The sequence below is a fragment of the Nerophis ophidion genome, linkage group LG10 (genome assembly GCF_033978795.1).
Source record: "Nerophis ophidion isolate RoL-2023_Sa linkage group LG10, RoL_Noph_v1.0, whole genome shotgun sequence".
Taxonomy (NCBI): domain Eukaryota; kingdom Metazoa; phylum Chordata; class Actinopteri; order Syngnathiformes; family Syngnathidae; genus Nerophis; species Nerophis ophidion.
Window position 1 is genome coordinate 65,614,063 of NC_084620.1, and position 21,967 is coordinate 65,636,029.

Here is a 21,967-nt window from a genome sequence, read left to right on the forward strand (position 1 = left end):
CAGAAACTGTCATTTTGAGTGTGACCAATATGAGGCCAGTAAAACCCAATTTTTGTATTTGTGATCCTTTCCAAAATACCTGATTATGGTAAAACTCACATAAATTCAATATTACAGGCTTTTTTAGACAATTTTCATGTTTGGTTTTGGAGTTATGACTATAAACCTTTCTTATTTAGTATGACAGTAATACTGTTATATTGAATAAAAAAAACTAACATCTGTCTTTGCAAACCTTACAAAAGATCATTTTTCTAGTACAACTAACAAAAATACATATCTCTAGGCATTATTAGATATTTTGCATGTGTTGTTTAGAAGTTATGTTTGAATACATTTTTATTGCTTTTTTCGCATTATCTCAGGATTCTAAGAACATTATAGTCATATTGAGTAAAAAACTACTTTTTGCATTTGCAAGATTCAAAAAAGCATATGTTTCGAGTGAAACTCCCAATGATGCATTATTTCAGGCATTATTAGCCATTTTTTATGTGTGGTGTAGTAGTTATGTTTAAATAACTGTCATATTGAGTGTTATAGTATACAGTCATATTGAGTAAAACCTCCTTTTTGTATTTGCAAACCATAGAAAAACAACTGTATCTAGTTAAACTCACATGTTTTCAATATCACAGGCATTTTTAGACATTTTGCACGTTTGGATTAGGAATTATGTTGGAATACATTTTTATTGCTTTTTTCGCATTATCTCAGGATTCTAAGTACATTAATGTCAAATTTAGTAAAAAAATACTTTTTCTTTTTGCAAACCTTACCAAATGTTAGTTTCCAGTAAAACTCTCAAAGATACATTTCTTCGGGCATTATTAGACGTTTTGCATTTCTGCTTTTGGAGTTATGTTTCAGAAACTATCATTTTGAGTGTGACCAATATGAGGCCAGTAAAACCCAATTTTTGTATTTGTGATCCTTTCCAAAATGACTGATTCTGGTAAAACTCACATAAATTCAATATTACAGGCTTTTTTAGACAAATTTCATGTTTGGTTTTGGAGTTATGACTATAAACCTTTCTTATTTAGTATGACAGTAATACTGTTATATTGAATAAACAAAACTAACAGTTGTCTTTGCAAACCTTACAAAAGATCATTTTTCTAGTACAACTAACAAAAATACATATCTCTAGGCATTATTAGATATTTTGCATGTGTTGTTTAGAAGTTATGTTTGAATACATTTTTATTGCTTTTTTCGCATTATCTCAGTATTCTAAGAACATTATAGTCATATTGGGTAAAAAACTACTTTTTGCATTTGCAAGATTTAAAAAAGCATATGTTTCGAGTGAAACTCCCAATGATGCATTATTTCAGGCATTATTAGCCATTTTTCATGTGTGGTGTAGGAGTTATGTTTAAATAACTGTCATATTGAGTGTTACAGTATACAGTCATATTGAGTAAAACCTCCTTTTTGTATTTGCAAACCATAGAAAAACAACTGTATCTAGTTAAACTCACATGTTTTCAATATCACAGGCATTTTTAGACATTTTGCAGGTTTGGATTAGGAATTATGTTGGAATACATTTTTATTGCTTTTTTCGCATTATCTCAGGATTCTAAGTACATTAATGTCAAATTTAGTAAAAAAATACTTTTGGTTTTTGCAAACCTTACCAAATGTTTTTTTCCAGTAAAACTCTCAAAGATACATTTCTTCAGGCATTATTAGACATTTTGCATTTCTACTTTTGGAGTTATGTTTCAGAAACTGTCATTTTGAGTGTGACCAATATGAGGCCAGTAAAACCCAATTTTTGTATTTGTGATCCTTTCCAAAATACCTGATTCTGGTAAAACTCACATAAATTCAATATTACAGGCTTTTTCAGACAAATTTCATGTTTGGTTTTGGAGTTATGACTATAAACCTTTCTTATTTAGTATGACAGTAATACTGTTATATTGAATAAAAAAACTAACATCTGTCTTTGCAAACCTTACAAAAGATCATTTTTCTAGTACAACTAACAAAAATACATATCTCTAGGCATTATTAGATATTTTGCATGTGTTGTTTAGAAGTTATGTTTGAATACATTTTTATTGCTTTTTTCGCATTATCTCAGGATTCTAAGAACATTATAGTCATATTGAGTAAAAAACTACTTTTTGCATTTGCAAGATTTAAAAAAGCATATGTTTCGAGTGAAACTCCCAATGATGCATTATTTCAGGCATTATTAGCCATTTTTCATGTGTGGTGTAGGAGTTATGTTTAAATAACTGTCATATTGAGTGTTACAGTATACAGTCATATTGAGTAAAACCTCCTTTTTGTATTTGCAAACCATAGAAAAACAACTGTATCTAGTTAAACTCACATGTTTTCAATATCACAGGCATTTTTAGACATTTTGCACGTTTGGATTAGGAATTATGTTGGAATACATTTTTATTGCTTTTTTCGCATTATCTCAGGATTCTAAGTACATCCATCCATCCATTTCTACCGCTTATTCCCTTTCGGGGTCGCGGGGGGCGCTGGCGCCTATCTCAGCTACAATCGGGCGGAAGGCGGGGTACACCCTGGACAAGTCGCCACCTCATCGCAGGGCCATCACAGATAGACAGACAACATTCACACTCACATTCACACACTACATTAATGTCAAATTTAGTAAAAAAATACTTTTGGTTTTTGCAAACCTTACCAAATGTTAGTTTCAGTAAAACTCTCAAAGATACATTTCTTCAGGCATTATTAGACATTTTGCATTTCTGCTTTTGGAGTTATGTTTCAGAAACTGTCATTTTGAGTGTGACCAATATGAGGCCAGTAAAACCCAATTTTTGTATTTGTGATCCTTTACAAAATACCTGATTATGGTAAAACTCACATGAATTCAATATTACAGGCTTTTTTAGACAATTTTCATGTTTGGTTTTGGAGTTATGACTATAAACCTTTCTTATTTAGTATGACAGTAATACTGTTATATTGAATAAAAAAAAACTAACATCTGTCTTTGCAAACCTTACAAAAGATCATTTTTCTAGTACAACTAACAAAAATACATATCTCTAGGCATTATTAGATATTTTGCATGTGTTGTTTAGAAGTTATGTTTGAATACATTTTTATTGCTTTTTTCGCATTATCTCAGGATTCTAAGAACATTATAGTCATATTGAGTAAAAAACAACTTTTTGCATTTGCAAGATTTAAAAGAGCATATGTTTCGAGTGAAACTCCCAATGATGCATTATTTCAGGCATTATTAGCCATTTTTCATGTGTGGTGTAGGAGTTATGTTTAAATAACTGTCATATTGAGTGTTACAGTATACAGTCATATTGAGTAAAACCTCATTTTTGTATTTGCAAACCATAGAAAAACAACTGTATCTAGTTAAACTCACATGTTTTCAATATCACAGTAATTTTTAGACATTTTGCACGTTTGGATTAGGAATTATGTTGGAATACATTTTTATTGCTTTTTTCGCATTATCTCAGGATTCTAAGTACATTACTGCCAAATTTAGAAAAAAATACTTTTGGTTTTTGCAAACCTTACCAAATGTTTTTTTCCAGTAAAACTCTCAAAGATACATTTCTTCAGGCATTATTAGACATTTTGCATTTCTACTTTTGGAGTTATGTATCAAAAACTGTTATTTTGAGTGTGACCAATATGAGGCCATTAAAACCCAATTTTTGTATTTGTGATCCTTTCCAAAATACCTGATTCTGGTAAAACTCAAATAAATTCAATATTACAGGTTTTTTTAGACAAATTTCATGTTTGGTTTTGGAGTTATGACTATAAACCTTTCTTATTTAGTATGACAGTTATACTGTTATATTGAATAAAAAAAACTAACATCTGTCTTTGCAAACCTTACAAAAGATCATTTTTCTAGTACAACTAACAAAAATACATATCTCTAGGCATTATTAGATATTTTGCATGTGTTGTTTAGAAGTTATGTTTGAATACATTTTTATTGCTTTTTTCGAATTATCTCAGGATTCTAAGAACATTATAGTCATATTGGGTAAAAAACTACTTTTTGCATTTGCAAGATTTAAAAAAGCATATGTTTAGAGTGAAACTCCCAATGATGCATTATTTCAGGCATTATTAGCCATTTTTCATGTGTGGTGTAGGAGTTATGTTTAAATAACTGTCATATCGAGTGTTACAGTATACAGTCATATTGAGTAAAACCTCCTTTTTGTATTTGCAAACCATAGAAAAACAACTGTATCTAGTTAAACTCACATGTTTTCAATATCACAGGCATTTTTAGACATTTTGCAGGTTTGGATTAGGAATTATGTTGGAATACATTTTTATTGCTTTTTTCGCATTATCTCAGGATTCTAAGTACATTACTGCCAAATTTAGAAAAAAAATACTTTTGGTTTTTGCAAACCTTACCAAATGTTTTTTTCCAGTAAAACTCTCAAAGATACATTCCTTCAGGCATTATTAGACATTTTGCATTTCTACTTTTGGAGTTATGTATCAAAAACTGTTATTTTGAGTGTGACCAATATGAGGCCAGTAAAACCCAATTTTTGTATTTGTGATCCTTTCCAAAATACCTGATTCTGGTAAAACTCACATAAATTCAATATTACAGGCTTTTTTAGACAAATTTCATGTTTGGTTTTGGAGTTATGACTATAAACCTTTCTTATTTAGTATGACAGTAATACTGTTATATTGAATAAACAAAACTAACAGTTGTCTTTGCAAACCTTACAAAAGATCATTTTTCTAGTACAACTAACAAAAATACATATCTCTAGGCATTATTAGATATTTTGCATGTGTTGTTTAGAAGTTATGTTTGAATACATTTTTATTGCTTTTTTCGCATTATCTCAGTATTCTAAGAACATTATAGTCATATTGGGTAAAAAACTACTTTTTGCATTTGCAAGATTTAAAAAAGCATATGTTTCGAGTGAAACTCCCAATGATGCATTATTTCAGGCATTATTAGCCATTTTGCATGTGTGGTGTAGGAGTTATGTTTAAATAACTGTCATATTGAGTGTTACAGTATACAGTCATATTGAGTAAAACCTCCTTTTTGTATTTGCAAACCATAGAAAAACAACTGTATCTAGTTAAACTCACATGTTTTCAATATCACAGGCATTTTTAGACATTTTGCAGGTTTGGATTAGGAATTATGTTGGAATACATTTTTATTGCTTTTTTCGCATTATCTCAGGATTCTAAGTACATTAATGTCAAATTTAGTAAAAAAATACTTTTGGTTTTTGCAAACCTTACCAAATGTTTTTTTCCAGTAAAACTCTCAAAGATACATTTCTTCAGGCATTATTAGACATTTTGCATTTCTACTTTTGGAGTTATGTTTCAGAAACTGTCATTTTGAGTGTGACCAATATGAGGCCAGTAAAACCCAATTTTTTGTATTTGTGATCCTTTCCAAAATACCTGATTCTGGTAAAACTCACATAAATTCAATATTACAGGCTTTTTCAGACAAATTTCATGTTTGGTTTTGGAGTTATGACTATAAACCTTTCTTATTTAGTATGACAGTAATACTGTTATATTGAATAAAAAAACTAACATCTGTCTTTGCAAACCTTACAAAAGATCATTTTTCTAGTACAACTAACAAAAATACATATCTCTAGGCATTATTAGATATTTTGCATGTGTTGTTTAGAAGTTATGTTTGAATACAATTTTATTGCTTTTTTCGCATTATCTTTAGGAATCTAAGAACATTATAGTCATATTGAGTAAAAAACTACTTTTTGCATTTGCAAGATTTAAAAAAGCATATGTTTCGAGTGAAACTCCCAATGATGCATTATTTCAGGCATTATTAGCCATTTTTCATGTGTGGTGTAGGAGTTATGTTTAAATAACTGTCATATTGAGTGTTACAGTATACAGTCATATTGAGTAAAACCTCCTTTTTGTATTTGCAAACCATAGAAAAACAACTGTATCTAGTTAAACTCACATGTTTTCAATATCACAGGCATTTTTAGACATTTTGCGCGTTTGGATTAGGAATTATGTTGGAATACATTTTTAATGCTTTTATCGCATTATCTCAGGATTCTAAGTACATTAATGTCAAATTTAGTAAAAAAATACTTTTGGTTTTTGCAAACCTTACCAAATGTTAGTTTCAGTAAAACTCTCAAAGATACATTTCTTCAGGCATTATTAGACATTTTGCATTTCTGCTTTTGGAGTTATGTTTCAGAAACTATCATTTTGAGTGTGACCAATATGAGGCCAGTAAAACCCAATTTTTGTATTTGTGATCCTTTCCAAAATACCTGATTATGGTAAAACTCACATAAATTCAATATTACAGGCTTTTTTAGACAATTTTCATGTTTGGTTTTGGAGTTATGACTATAAACCTTTCTTATTTAGTATGACAGTAATACTGTTATATTGAATAAAAAAAACTAACATCTGTCTTTGCAAACCTTAAAAAAGATCATTTTTCTAGTACAACTAACAAAAATACATACCTCTAGGCATTATTAGATATTTTGCATGTGTTGTTTAGAAGTTATGTTTGAATACAATTTTATTGTTTTTTTCGCATTATCTCAGGAATCTAAGAACATTATAGTCATATTGAGTAAAAAACTACTTTTTGCATTTGCAAGATTTAAAAAAGCATATGTTTCGAGTGAAACTCCCAATGATGCATTATTTCAGGCATTATTAGCCATTTTTCATGTGTGGTGTAGGAGTTATGTTTAAATAACTGTCATATTGAGTGTTACAGTATACAGTCATATTGAGTAAAACCCAATTTTTGTATTTGTGATCCTTTCCAAAATACCTGATTCTGGTAAAACTCACATAAATTCAATATTACAGGCTTTTTCAGACAAATTTCATGTTTGGTTTTGGAGTTATGACTATAAACCTTTCTTATTTAGTATGACAGTAATACTGTTATATTGAATAAAAAAACTAACATCTGTCTTTGCAAACCTTACAAAAGATCATTTTTCTAGTACAACTAACAAAAATACATATCTCTAGGCATTATTAGATATTTTGCATGTGTTGTTTAGAAGTTATGTTTGAATACAATTTTATTGCTTTTTTCGCATTATCTTTAGGAATCTAAGAACATTATAGTCATATTGAGTAAAAAACTACTTTTTGCATTTGCAAGATTTAAAAAAGCATATGTTTCGAGTGAAACTCCCAATGATGCATTATTTCAGGCATTATTAGCCATTTTTCATGTGTGGTGTAGGAGTTATGTTTAAATAACTGTCATATTGAGTGTTACAGTATACAGTCATATTGAGTAAAACCTCCTTTTTGTATTTGCAAACCATAGAAAAACAACTGTATCTAGTTAAACTCACATGTTTTCAATATCACAGGCATTTTTAGACATTTTGCGGGTTTGGATTAGGAATTATGTTGGAATACATTTTTAATGCTTTTATCGCATTATCTCAGGATTCTAAGTACATTAATGTCAAATTTAGTAAAAAAATACTTTTGGTTTTTGCAAACCTTACCAAATGTTAGTTTCAGTAAAACTCTCAAAGATACATTTCTTCAGGCATTATTAGACATTTTGCATTTCTGCTTTTGGAGTTATGTTTCAGAAACTATCATTTTGAGTGTGACCAATATGAGGCCAGTAAAACCCAATTTTTGTATTTGTGATCCTTTCCAAAATACCTGATTATGGTAAAACTCACATAAATTCAATATTACAGGCTTTTTTAGACAATTTTCATGTTTGGTTTTGGAGTTATGACTATAAACCTTTCTTATTTAGTATGACAGTAATACTGTTATATTGAATAAAAAAAACTAACATCTGTCTTTGCAAACCTTAAAAAAGATCATTTTTCTAGTACAACTAACAAAAATACATACCTCTAGGCATTATTAGATATTTTGCATGTGTTGTTTAGAAGTTATGTTTGAATACAATTTTATTGTTTTTTTCGCATTATCTCAGGAATCTAAGAACATTATAGTCATATTGAGTAAAAAACTACTTTTTGCATTTGCAAGATTTAAAAAAGCATATGTTTCGAGTGAAACTCCCAATGATGCATTATTTCAGGCATTATTAGCCATTTTTCATGTGTGGTGTAGGAGTTATGTTTAAATAACTGTCATATTGAGTGTTACAGTATACAGTCATATTGAGTAAAACCTCATTTTTGTATTTGCAAACCATAGAAAAACAACTGTATCTAGTTAAACTCACATGTTTTCAATATCACAGTAATTTTTAGACATTTTGCACGTTTGGATTAGGAATTATGTTGGAATACATTTTTATTGCTTTTTTCGCATTATCTCAGGATTCCAAGTACATTACTGCCAAATTTAGTAAAAAAATACTTTTGGTTTTTGCAAACCTTACCAAATGTTTTTTTTCCAGTTAAACTCTCAAAGATACATTTCTTCAGGCATTATTAGACATTTTGCATTTCTACTTTTGGAGTTATGTATCAAAAACTGTTATTTTGAGTGTGACCAATATGAGGCCAGTAAAACCCAATTTTTGTATTTGTGATCCTTTCCAAAATACCTGATTCTGGTAAAACTCACATAAATTCAATATTACAGGCTTTTTTAGACAAATTTCATGTTTGGTTTTGGAGTTATGACTATAAACCTTTCTTATTTAGTATGACAGTAATACTGTTATATTGAATAAAAAACTAACATCTGTCTTTGCAAACCTTACAAAAGATCAATTTTCTAGTACAACTAACAAAAATACATATCTCTAGGCATTATTAGATATTTTGCATGTGTTGTTTAGAAGTTATGTTTGAATACATTTGTATTGCTTTTTTCGCATTATCTCAGGATTCTAAGAACATTATAGTCATATTGAGTAAACACTACTTTTTGCATTTGCAAGATTTAAAAAAGCATATGTTTCGAGTGAAACTGCCAATGATGCATTATTTCAGACATTATTAGCCATTTTTCATGTGTGGTGTAGGAGTTATGTTTAAATAACTGTCATATTGAGTGTTACAGTATACAGTCATATTGAGTAAAACCTCATTTTTGTATTTGCAAACCATAGAAAAACAACTGTATCTAGTTAAACCCACATGTTTTCAATATCACAGGCATTTTTAGACATTTTGCAAGTTTGGATTAGGAATTATGTTGGAATACATTTTTATTGCTTTTTTCGCATTATCTCAGGATTCTAAGTACATTACTGTCAAATTTAGTAAAAAAATACTTTTGGTTTTTGCAAACTTTACCAAATGTTAGTTTCCAGTAGAACTCTCAAAGATACATTCCTTCGGGCATTATTAGACATTTTGCATTTCTACTTTTGGAGTTATGCATCAAAAACTGTCATTTTGAGAGTGACCAATATGAGGCCAGTAAAACCCAATTTTTGTATTTGTGATCCTTTCCAAAATACCCGATTCTGGTAAAACTCACATAAATTCAATATTACAGGCTTTTTTAGACAAATTTCATGTTTGGTTTTGGAGGTATGACTATAAACCTTTCTTATTTAGTATGACAGTAATACTGTTATATTGAATAAAAAAACTAACATCTGTCTTTGCAAACCTTACAAAAGATCATTTTTCTAGTACAACTAACAAAAATACATATCTCTAGGCATTATTAGATATTTTGCATGTGTTGTTTAGAAGTTATGTTTGAATACAATTTTATTGCTTTTTTCGCATTATCTCAGGAATCTAAGAACATTATAGTCATATTGAGTAAAAAACTACTTTTTGCATTTGCAAGATTTAAAAAAGCATATGTTTCGAGTGAAACTCCCAATGATGCATTATTTCAGGCATTATTAGCAATTTTTCATGTGTGGTGTAGGAGTTATGTTTAAATAACTGTCATATTGAGTGTTACAGTATACAGTCATATTGAGTAAAACCTCATTTTTGTATTTGCAAACCATAGAAAAACAACTGTATCTAGTTAAACTCACATGTTTTCAATACCACAGGCATTTTTAGACATTTTGCACGTTTGGATTAGGAATTATGTTGGAATACATTTTTATTGCTTTTTTCGCATTATCTCAGGATTCTAAGTACATTACTGTCAAATTTAGTAAAAAAAATACTTTTGGTTTTTGCAAACCTTACCAAATGTTAGTTTCCAGTAAAACTCTCAAAGATACATTTCTTCAGGCATTATTAGACATTTTGCATTTCTACTTTTGGAGTTATGTTTCAGAAACTGTCATTTTGAGTGTGACCAATATGAGGCCAGTAAAACCCAATTTTTGTATTTGTGATCCTTTCCAAAATACCTGATTCTGGTAAAACTCACATAAATTCAATATTACAGGCTTTTTTAGACAAATTTCATGTTTGGTTTTGGAGTTATGACTATAAACCTTTCTTATTTAGTATGACAGTAATACTGTTATATTGAATAAAAAACTAACATCTGTCTTTGCAAACCTTACAAAAGATCATTTTTCTAGTACAACTAACAAAAATACATATCTCTAGGCATTATTAGATATTTTGCATGTGTTGTTTAGAAGTTATGTTTGAATACATTTGTATTGCTTTTTTCGCATTATCTCAGGATTCTAAGAACATTATAGTCATATTGAGTAAAAACTACTTTTTGCATTTGCAAGATTTAAAAAAGCATATGTTTCGAGTGAAACTCCCAATGATGCATTATTTCAGACATTATTAGCCATTTTTCATGTGTGGTGTAGGAGTTATGTTTAAATAACTGTCATATTGAGTGTTACAGTATACAGTCATATTGAGTAAAACCTCATTTTTGTATTTGCAAACCATAGAAAAACAACTGTATCTAGTTAAACTCACATGTTTTCAATATCACAGGCATTTTTAGACATTTTGCACGTTTGGATTAGGAATTATGTTGGAATACATTTTTATTGCTTTTTTCGCATTATCTCAGGATTCTAAGTACATTACTGTCAAATTTAGTAAAGAAAATACTTTTGGTTTTTGCAAACCTTACCAAATGTTAGTTTCCAGTAAAACTCTCAAAGATACATTTCTTCAGGCATTATTAGACATTTTGCATTTCTACTTTTGGAGTTATGTTTCAGAAACTGTCATTTTGAGTGTGACCAATATGAGGCCAGTAAAACCCAATTTTGGTATTTGTGATCCTTTCCAAAATACCTGATTCTGGTAAAACTCACATAAATTCAATATTACAGGCTTTTTTAGACAAATTTCATGTTTGGTTTTGGAGTTATGACTATAAACCTTTCTTATTTAGTATGACAGTAATACTGTTATATTGAATAAAAAACTAACATCTGTCTTTGCAAACCTTACAAAAGATCATTTTTCTAGTACAACTAACAAAAATACATATCTCTAGGCATTATTAGATATTTTGCATGTGTTGTTTAGAAGTTATGTTTGAATACATTTGTATTGCTTTTTTCGCATTATCTCAGGATTCTAAGAACATTATAGTCATATTGAGTAAAAACTACTTTTTGCATTTGCAAGATTTAAAAAGCATATGTTTCGAGTGAAACTCCCAATGATGCATTATTTCAGACATTATTAGCCATTTTTCATGTGTGGTGTAGGAGTTATGTTTAAATAACTGTCATATTGAGTGTTACAGTATACAGTCATATTGAGTAAAACCTCATTTTTGTATTTGCAAACCATAGAAAAACAACTGTATCTAGTTAAACTCACATGTTTTCAATATCACAGGCATTTTTAGACATTTTGCACGTTTGGATTAGGAATTATGTTGGAATACATTTTTTTTGCTTTTTTCGCATTATCTCAGGATTCTAAGTACATTACTGTCAAATTTAGTAAAAAAAATACTTTTGGTTTTTGCAAACCTTACCAAATGTTAGTTTCCAGTAAAACTCTCAAAGATACATTTCTTCAGGCATTATTAGACATTTTGCATTTCTACTTTTGGAGTTATGTTTCAGAAACTGTCCTTTTGAGTGTGACCAATATGAGGCCAGTAAAACCCATTTTTGTATTTGTGATCCTTTCCAAAATACCTGATTCTGGTAAAACTCACATAAATTCAATATTACAGGCTTTTTTAGACAAATTTCATGTTTGGTTTTGGAGTTATGACTATAAACCTTTCTTATTTAGTATGACAGTAATACTGTTATATTGAATAAAAAACTAACATCTGTCTTTGCAAACCTTACAAAAGATCATTTTTCTAGTACAACTAACAAAAATACATATCTCTAGGCATTATTAGATATTTTGCATGTGTTGTTTAGAAGTTATGTTTGAATACATTTGTATTGCTTTTTTCGCATTATCTCAGGATTCTAAGAACATTATAGTCATATTGAGTAAAAACTACTTTTTGCATTTGCAAGATTTAAAAAAGCATATGTTTCGAGTGAAACTCCCAATGATGCATTATTTCAGACATTATTAGCCATTTTTCATGTGTGGTGTAGGACTTATGTTTAAATAACTGTCATATTGAGTGTTACAGTATACAGTCATATTGAGTAAAACCTCATTTTTGTATTTGCAAACCATAGAAAAACAACTGTATCTAGTTAAACCCACATGTTTTCAATATCACAGGCATTTTTAGACATTTTGCAAGTTTGGATTAGGAATTATGTTGGAATACATTTTTATTGCTTTTTTCGCATTATCTCAGGATTCTAAGTACATTACTGTCAAATTTAGTAAAAAAATACTTTTGGTTTTTGCAAACTTTACCAAATGTTAGTTTCCAGTAGAACTCTCAAAGATACATTCCTTCGGGCATTATTAGACATTTTGCATTTCTACTTTTGGAGTTATGCATCAAAAACTGTCATTTTGAGAGTGACCAATATGAGGCCAGTAAAACCCAATTTTTGTATTTGTGATCCTTTCCAAAATACCCGATTCTGGTAAAACTCACATAAATTCAATATTACAGGCTTTTTTAGACAAATTTCATGTTTGGTTTTGGAGTTATGACTATAAACCTTTCTTATTTAGTATGACAGTAATACTGTTATATTGAATAAAAAAACTAACATCTGTCTTTGCAAACCTTACAAAAGATCATTTTTCTAGTACAACTAACAAAAATACATATCTCTAGGCATTATTAGATATTTTGCATGTGTTGTTTAGAAGTTATGTTTGAATACAATTTTATTGCTTTTTTCGCATTATCTCAGGAATCTAAGAACATTATAGTCATATTGAGTAAAAAACTACTTTTTCCATTTGCAAGATTTAAAAAAGCATATGTTTCGAGTGAAACTCCCAATGATGCATTATTTCAGGCATTATTAGCAATTTTTCATGTGTGGTGTAGGAGTTATGTTTAAATAACTGTCATATTGAGTGTTACAGTATACAGTCATATTGAGTAAAACCTCATTTTTGTATTTGCAAACCATAGAAAAACAACTGTATCTAGTTAAACTCACATGTTTTCAATACCACAGGCATTTTTAGACATTTTGCACGTTTGGATTAGGAATTATGTTGGAATACATTTTTATTGCTTTTTTCGCATTATCTCAGGATTCTAAGTACATTACTGTCAAATTTAGTAAAAAAAATACTTTTGGTTTTTGCAAACCTTACCAAATGTTAGTTTCCAGTAAAACTCTCAAATATACATTTCTTCAGGCATTTTTAGACATTTTGCATTTCTACTTTTGGAGTTATGTTTCAGAAACTGTCATTTTGAGTGTGACCAATATGAGGCCAGTAAAACCCAATTTTTGTATTTGTGATCCTTTCCAAAATACCTGATTCTGGTAAAACTCACATAAATTCAATATTACAGGCTTTTTTAGACAAATTTCATGTTTGGTTTTGGAGTTATGACTATAAACCTTTCTTATTTAGTATGACAGTAATACTGTTATATTGAATAAAAAACTAACATCTGTCTTTGCAAACCTTACAAAAGATCATTTTTCTAGTACAACTAACAAAAATACATATCTCTAGGCATTATTAGATATTTTGCATGTGTTGTTTAGAAGTTATGTTTGAATACATTTGTATTGCTTTTTTCGCATTATCTCAGGATTCTAAGAACATTATAGTCATATTGAGTAAAAACTACTTTTTGCATTTGCAAGATTTAAAAAAGCATATGTTTCGAGTGAAACTCCCAATGATGCATTATTTCAGACATTATTAGCCATTTTTCATGTGTGGTGTAGGAGTTATGTTTAAATAACTGTCATATTGAGTGTTACAGTATACAGTCATATTGAGTAAAACCTCATTTTTGTATTTGCAAACCATAGAAAAACAACTGTATCTAGTTAAACTCACATGTTTTCAATATCACAGGCATTTTTAGACATTTTGCACGTTTGGATTAGGAATTATGTTGGAATACATTTTTATTGCTTTTTTCGCATTATCTCAGGATTCTAAGTACATTACTGTCAAATTTAGTAAAAAAATACTTTTGGTTTTTGCAAACTTTACCAAATGTTAGTTTCCAGTAAAACTCTCAAAGATACATTTCTTCAGGCATTATTAGACATTTTGCATTTCTACTTTTGGAGTTATGTTTCAGAAACTGTCATTTTGAGTGTGACCAATATGAGGCCAGTAAAACCCAATTTTTGTATTTGTGATCCTTTCCAAAATACCTGATTCTGGTAAAACTCACATAAATTCAATATTACAGGCTTTTTTAGACAAATTTCATGTTTGGTTTTGGAGTTATGACTATAAACCTTTCTTATTTAGTATGACAGTAATACTGTTATATTGAATAAAAAACTAACGTCTAACTTTTCAAGCCTTACAAAAGATAATTTTTCTAGTACAACTAACAAAAATACATATCTCTAGGCATTATTAGATATTTTGCATGTGTTTTTTTAGAAGTTATGTTTGAATACATTTTTATTGCTTTTTTGCATTATCTCAGGATTCTAAGAACATTATAGTCATATTGAGTAAAAAACTACTTTTTTGCATTTGCAAGATTTAAAAAAGCATATGTTTCGAGTGAAACTCCCAATAATGCATTATTTCAGGCATTATTAGCCATTTTTCATGTGTGGTGTAGGAGTTATGTTTAAATAACTGTCATATTGAGTCTTACAGTATACAGTCATATTGAGTAAAACCTCATTTTTGTATTTGCAAACCATAGAAAAACAACTGTATCTAGTTAAACTCACATGTTTTCAATATCACAGGCATTTTTAGACATTTTGCACGTTTGGATTAGGAATTATGTTGGAATACATTTTTATTGCTTTTTTCGCATTATCTCAGGATTCTAAGTACATTACTGTCAAATTTAGTAAAAAAATACTTTTGGTTTTTGCAAACCTTACCAAATGTTAGTTTCCAGTAGAACTCTCAAAGATACATTCCTTCGGGCGTTATTAGACATTTTGCATTTCCACTTTTGGAGTTATGCATCAAAAACTGTCATTTTGAGTGTGACCAATATGAGGCCAGTAAGACCCAATTTTTGTATTTGTGATCCTTTCCAAAATACCCGATTCTGGTAAAACTCACATAAATTCAATATTACAGGCTTTTTTACACAAATTTCATGTTTGGTTTTGGAGTTATGACTATAAACCTTTCTTATTTAGTATGACAGTAATACTGTTATATTGAATAAAAAAACTAACATCTGTCTTTGCAAACCTTACAAAAGATCATTTTTCTAGTACAACTAACAAAAATACATATCTCTAGGCATTATTAGATATTTTGCACGTGTTGTTTAGAAGTTATGTTTGAATACAATTTTATTGCTTTTTTCGCATTATCTCAGGAATCTAAGAACATTATAGTCATATTGAGTAAAAAAGTACTTTTTGCATTTGCAAGATTTAAAAAAGCATATGTTTCGAGTGAAACTCCCAATGATGCATTATTTCAGGCATTATTAGCAATTTTTCATGTGTGGTGTAGGAGTTATGTTTAAATAACTGTCATATTGAGTGTTACAGTATACAGTCATATTGAGTAAAACCTCATTTTTGTATTTGCAAACCATAGAAAAACAACTGTATCTAGTTAAACTCACATGTTTTCAATACCACAGGCATTTTTAGACATTTTGCACGTTTGGATTAGGAATTATGTTGGAATACATTTTTATTGCTTTTTTCGCATTATCTCAGGATTCTAAGTACATTACTGTCAAATTTAGTAAAAAAATACTTTTGGTTTTTGCAAACCTTACCAAATGTTTTTTTTCCAGCAAAACTCTCAAAGATACATTTCTTCAGGCATTATTAGACATTTTGCATTTCTACTTTTGGAGTTATGTATCAAAAACTGTCATTTTGAGTGTGACCAATATGAGGCCAGTAAAACACAATTTTTGTATTTGTGATCCTTTCCAAAATACCTGATTCTGGTAAAACTCACATAAATTCAATATTATAGGTTTTCTAAGACAAATTTCATGTTTGGTTTTGGAGTTATGACTATAAACCTTTCTTATTTAGTATGACAGTAATACTGTTATATTGAATAAAAAACTAACGTCTAACTTTGCAAGCTTTACAAAAGATAATTTTTCTAGTACAACTATCAAAAATACATATCTCTAGGCATTATTAGATATTTTGCATGTGTTGTTTAGAAGTTATGTTTGAATACATTTTTATTGCTTTTTTCGCATTATCTCAGGATTCTAAGAACATTATAGTCATATTGAGTAAAGAAACTACTTTTTGCATTTGCAAGATTTAAAAAAGCATATGTTTCGAGTGAAACTCCCAATGATGCATTATTTCAGGCATTATTAGCCATTTTTCATGTGTGGTGTAGGAGTTATGTTTAAATAACTGTCATATTGAGTGTTACAGTATACAGTCATATTGAGTAAAACATCCTTTTTGTATTTGCAAACCATAGAAAAACAACTGTATCTAGTTAAACTCACATGTTTTCAATATCACAGGCCTTTTTAGACATTTTGCAGGTTTGGATTAGGAATTATGTTGGAATACATTTTTATTGCTTTTTTCGCATTATCTCAGGATTCTAAGTACATTACTGTCAAATTTAGTAAAAAAATACTTTTGGTTTTTGCAAACCTTACCAAATGTTAGTTTCCAGTAAAACTCTCAAAGATACATTTCTTCAGGCATTATTAGACATTTTGCATTTCTACTTTTGGAGTTATGTTTCAGAAACTGTCCTTTTGAGTGTGACCAATATGAGGCCAGTAAAACCCAATTTTTGTATTTGTGATCCTTTCCAAAATACCTGATTCTGGTAAAACTCACATAAATTCAATATTACAGGCTTTTTTTAGACAAATTTCATGTTTGGTTTTGGAGTTATGACTATAAACCTTTCTTATTTAGTATGACAGTAATACTGTTATAGTGAATAAAAAAACTAACATATGTCTTTGCAAACCTTACAAAAGATCATTTTTCTAGTACAACTAACAAAAATACATATCTCTAGGCATTATTAGATATTTTGCATGTGTAGTTTAGAAGTTATGTTTGAATACATTTTTATTGCTTTTTTCGCATTATCTCAGGATTCTAAGAACATAATAGTCATATTGAGTAAAAAACTACTTTTTGCATTTGCAAGATTTAAAAAAGCATATGTTTCGAGTGAAACTCCCAATGATGCATTATTTCAGGCATTATTAGCCATTTTTCATGTGTGGTGTAGGAGTTATGTTTAAATAACTGTCATATTGAGTGTTACAGTATACAGTCATATTGAGTAAAACCTCCTTTTTGTATTTGCAAACCATAGAAAAACAACTGTATCTAGTTAAACTCACATGTTTTCAATATCACAGGCATTTTTAGACATTTTGCACGTTTGGATTAGGAATTATGTTGGAATACATTTTTATTGCTTTTTTCGCATTATCTCAGGATTCTAAGTACATTACTGTCAAATTTAGTAAAAAAATACTTTTGGTTTTTGCAAACCTTACCAAATGTTAGTTTCCAGTAAAACTCTCAAAGATACATTTCTTCAGGCATTATTAGACATTTTGCATTTCTACTTTTGGAGTTATGTTTCAGAAACTGTCCTTTTGAGTGTGACCAATATGAGGCCAGTAAAACCCAATTTTTGTATTTGTGATCCTTTCCAAAATACCTGATTCTGGTAAAACTCACATAATTTCAATATTACAGGCTTTTTTAGACAAATTTCATGTTTGGTTTTGGAGTTATGACTATAAACCTTTCTTATTTAGTATGACAGTAATACTGTTATATTGAATAAAAAAACTAACATCTGTCTTTGCAAACCTTACAAAAGATCATTTTTCTAGTACAACTAACAAAAATACATATCTCTAGGCATTATTAGATATTTTGCATGTGTAGTTTAGAAGATATGTTTGAATACATTTTTATTGCTTTTTTCGCATTATCTCAGGATTCTAAGAACATTATAGTCATATTGAGTAAAAAACTACTTTTTGCATTTGCAAGATTTAAAAAAGCATATGTTTCGAGTGAAACTCCCAATGATGCATTATTTCAGACATTATTAGCCATTTTTCATGTGTGGTGTAGGAGTTATGTTTAAATAACTGTCATATTGAGTGTTACAGTATACAGTCATATTGAGTAAAACCTCATTTTTGTATTTGCAAACCATAGAAAAACAACTGTATCTAGTTAAACTCACATGTTTTCAATATCACAGGCATTTTTAGACATTTTGCAAGTTTGGATTAGGAATTATGTTGGAATACATTTTTATTGCTTTTTTCGCATTATCTCAGGATTCTAAGTACATTACTGTCAAATTTAGTAAAAAAATACTTTTGGTTTTTGCAAACTTTACCAAATGTTAGTTTCCAGTAAAACTCTCAAAGATACATTTCTTCAGGCATTATTAGACATTTTGCATTTCTACTTTTGGAGTTATGTTTCAGAAACTGTCATTTTGAGTGTGACCAATATGAGGCCAGTAAAACCCAATTTTTGTATTTGTGATCCTTTCCAAAATACCTGATTCTGGTAAAACTCACATAAATTCAATATTACAGGCTTTTTTAGACAAATTTCATGTTTGGTTTTGGAGTTATGACTATAAACCTTTCTTATTTAGTATGACAGTAATACTGTTATATTGAATAAAAAACTAACGTCTAACTTTTCAAGCCTTACAAAAGATAATTTTTCTAGTACAACTAACAAAAATACATATCTCTAGGCATTATTAGATATTTTGCATGTGTTTTTTAGAAGTTATGTTTGAATACATTTTTATTGCTTTTTTCGCATTATCTCAGGATTCTAAGAACATTATAGTCATATTGAGTAAAAAACTACTTTTTTGAATTTGCAAGATTTAAAAAAGCATATGTTTCGAGTGAAACTCCCAATAATGCATTATTTCAGGCATTATTAGCCATTTTTCATGTGTGGTGTAGGAGTTATGTTTAAATAACTGTCATATTGAGTGTTACAGTATACAGTCATATTGAGTAAAACCTCCTTTTTGTATTTGCAAACCATAGAAAACAACTGTATCTAGTTAAACTCACATGTTTTCAATATCACAGGCATTTTTAGACATTTTGCTAGTTTGGATTAGGAATTATGTTGGAATACATTTTTATTGCTTTTTTCGCATTATCTCAGGATTCTAAGTACATTACTGTCAAATTTATTAAAAAAATACTTTTCGTTTTTGCAAACCTTACCAAATGTTAGTTTCCACTAAATCTCTCAAAGATACATTCCTTTCGGGCATTATTAGACATTTTGCATTTCTACTTTTGGAGTTATGCATCAAAAACAGTCATTTTGAGTGTAACCAATATGAGGCCAGTAAAACCCAATTTTTGTATTTGTGATCCTTTCCAAAATACCTGATTCTGGTAAAACTCACATAAATTCAATATTACAGGCTTTTTTAGACAAATTTCATGTTTGGTTTTGGAGTTATGACTATAAACCTTTCTTATTTAGTATGACAGTAATACTGTTATATTGAATAAAAAACTAACGTCTAACTTTTCAAGCCTTACAAAAGATAATTTTTCTAGTACAACTAACAAAAATACATATCTCTAGGCATTATTAGATATTTTGCATGTGTTTTTTAGAAGTTATGTTTGAATACATTTTTATTGCTTTTTTCGCATTATCTCAGGATTCTAAGAACATTATAGTCATATTGAGTAAAAAACTACTTTTTTGAATTTGCAAGATTTAAAAAAGCATATGTTTCGAGTGAAACTCCCAATAATGCATTATTTCAGGCATTATTAGCCATTTTTCATGTGTGGTGTAGGAGTTATGTTTAAATAACTGTCATATTGAGTGTTACAGTATACAGTCATATTGAGTAAAACCTCCTTTTTGTATTTGCAAACCATAGAAAAACAACTGTATCTAGTTAAACTCACATGTTTTCAATATCACAGGCATTTTTAGACATTTTGCAAGTTTGGATTAGGAATTATGTTGGAATACATTTTTATTGCTTTTTTCGCATTATCTCAGGATTCTAAGTACATTACTGTCAAATTTATTAAAAAAATACTTTTCGTTTTTGCAAACCTTACCAAATGTTAGTTTCCACTAAATCTCTCAAAGATACATTCCTTTCGGGCATTATTAGACATTTTGCATTTCTACTTTTGGAGTTATGCATCAAAAACAGTCATTTTGAGTGTGACCAATATGAGGCCAGTAAAACCCAATTTTTGTATTTGTGATCCTTTCCAAAATACCCGATTCTGGTAAAACTCACATAAATTCAATATTACAGGCTTTTTTAGACAAATTTCATGTTTGGTTTTGGAGTTTTGACTATAAACCTTTCTTATTTAGTATGACAGTAATACTGTTATATTGAATAAAAAAACTAACATCTGTCTTTGCAAACCTTACAAAAGATCATTTTTCTAGTACAACTAACAAAAATACATATCTCTAGGCATTATTAGATATTTTGCATGTGTTGTTTAGAAGTTATGTTTGAATACATTTGTCTTGCTTTTTTTGCATTATCTCAGGATTCTAAGAACATTATAGTCATATTGAGTAAAAAACTACTTTTTGCATTTGCAAGATTTAAAAAAGCATATGTTTCGAGTGAAACTCCCAATGATGCATTATTTCAGACATTATTAGCCATTTTTCATGTGTGGTGTAGGAGTTATGTTTAAATAACTGTCATATTGAGTGTTACAGTATACAGTCATATTGAGTAAAACCTCATTTTTGTATTTGCAAACCATAGAAAAACAACTGTATCTAGTTAAACTCACATGTTTTCAATATCACAGGCATTTTTAGACATTTTGCAAGTTTGGATTAGGAATTATGTTGGAATACATTCTTATTGCTTTGTTCGCATTATCTCAGGATTCTAAGTACATTACTGTCAAATTTAGTAAAAAAATACTTTTGGTTTTTGCAAACTTTACCAAATGTTAGTTTCCAGTAAAACTCTCAAAGATACATTTCTTCAGGCATTATTAGACATTTTGCATTTCTACTTTTGGAGTTATGTTTCAGAAACTGTCATTTTGAGTGTGACCAATATGAGGCCAGTAAAACCCAATTTTTGTATTTGTGATCCTTTCCGAAATACCTGATTCTGGTAAAACTCACATAAATTCAATATTACAGGCTTTTTTAGACAAATTTCATGTTTGGTTTTGGAGTTATGACTATAAACCTTTCTTATTTAGTATGACAGTAATACTGTTATATTGAATAAAAAACTAACGTCTAACTTTTCAAGCCTTACAAAAGATAATTTTTCTAGTACAACTAACAAAAATACATATCTCTAGGCATTATTAGATATTTTGCATGTGTTTTTTAGAAGTTATGTTTGAATACATTTTTATTGCTTTTTGCATTATCTCAGGATTCTAAGAACATTATAGTCATATTGAGTAAAAAACTACTTTTTTGCATTTGCAAGATTTAAAAAAGCATATGTTTCGAGTGAAACTCCCAATAATGCATTATTTCAGGCATTATTAGCCATTTTTT

The 21,967-nt window shown here is 29.1% G+C and overlaps 1 protein-coding gene across 4 annotated transcripts in view; it reads left to right on the forward strand.

Annotated features, from left to right (window-relative positions):
- Positions 1–21,967, forward strand: part of tafa5a (TAFA chemokine like family member 5a) — an 816,691-nt gene that overhangs the window by 461,260 nt on the left and 333,464 nt on the right. The window lies entirely within an intron of this gene.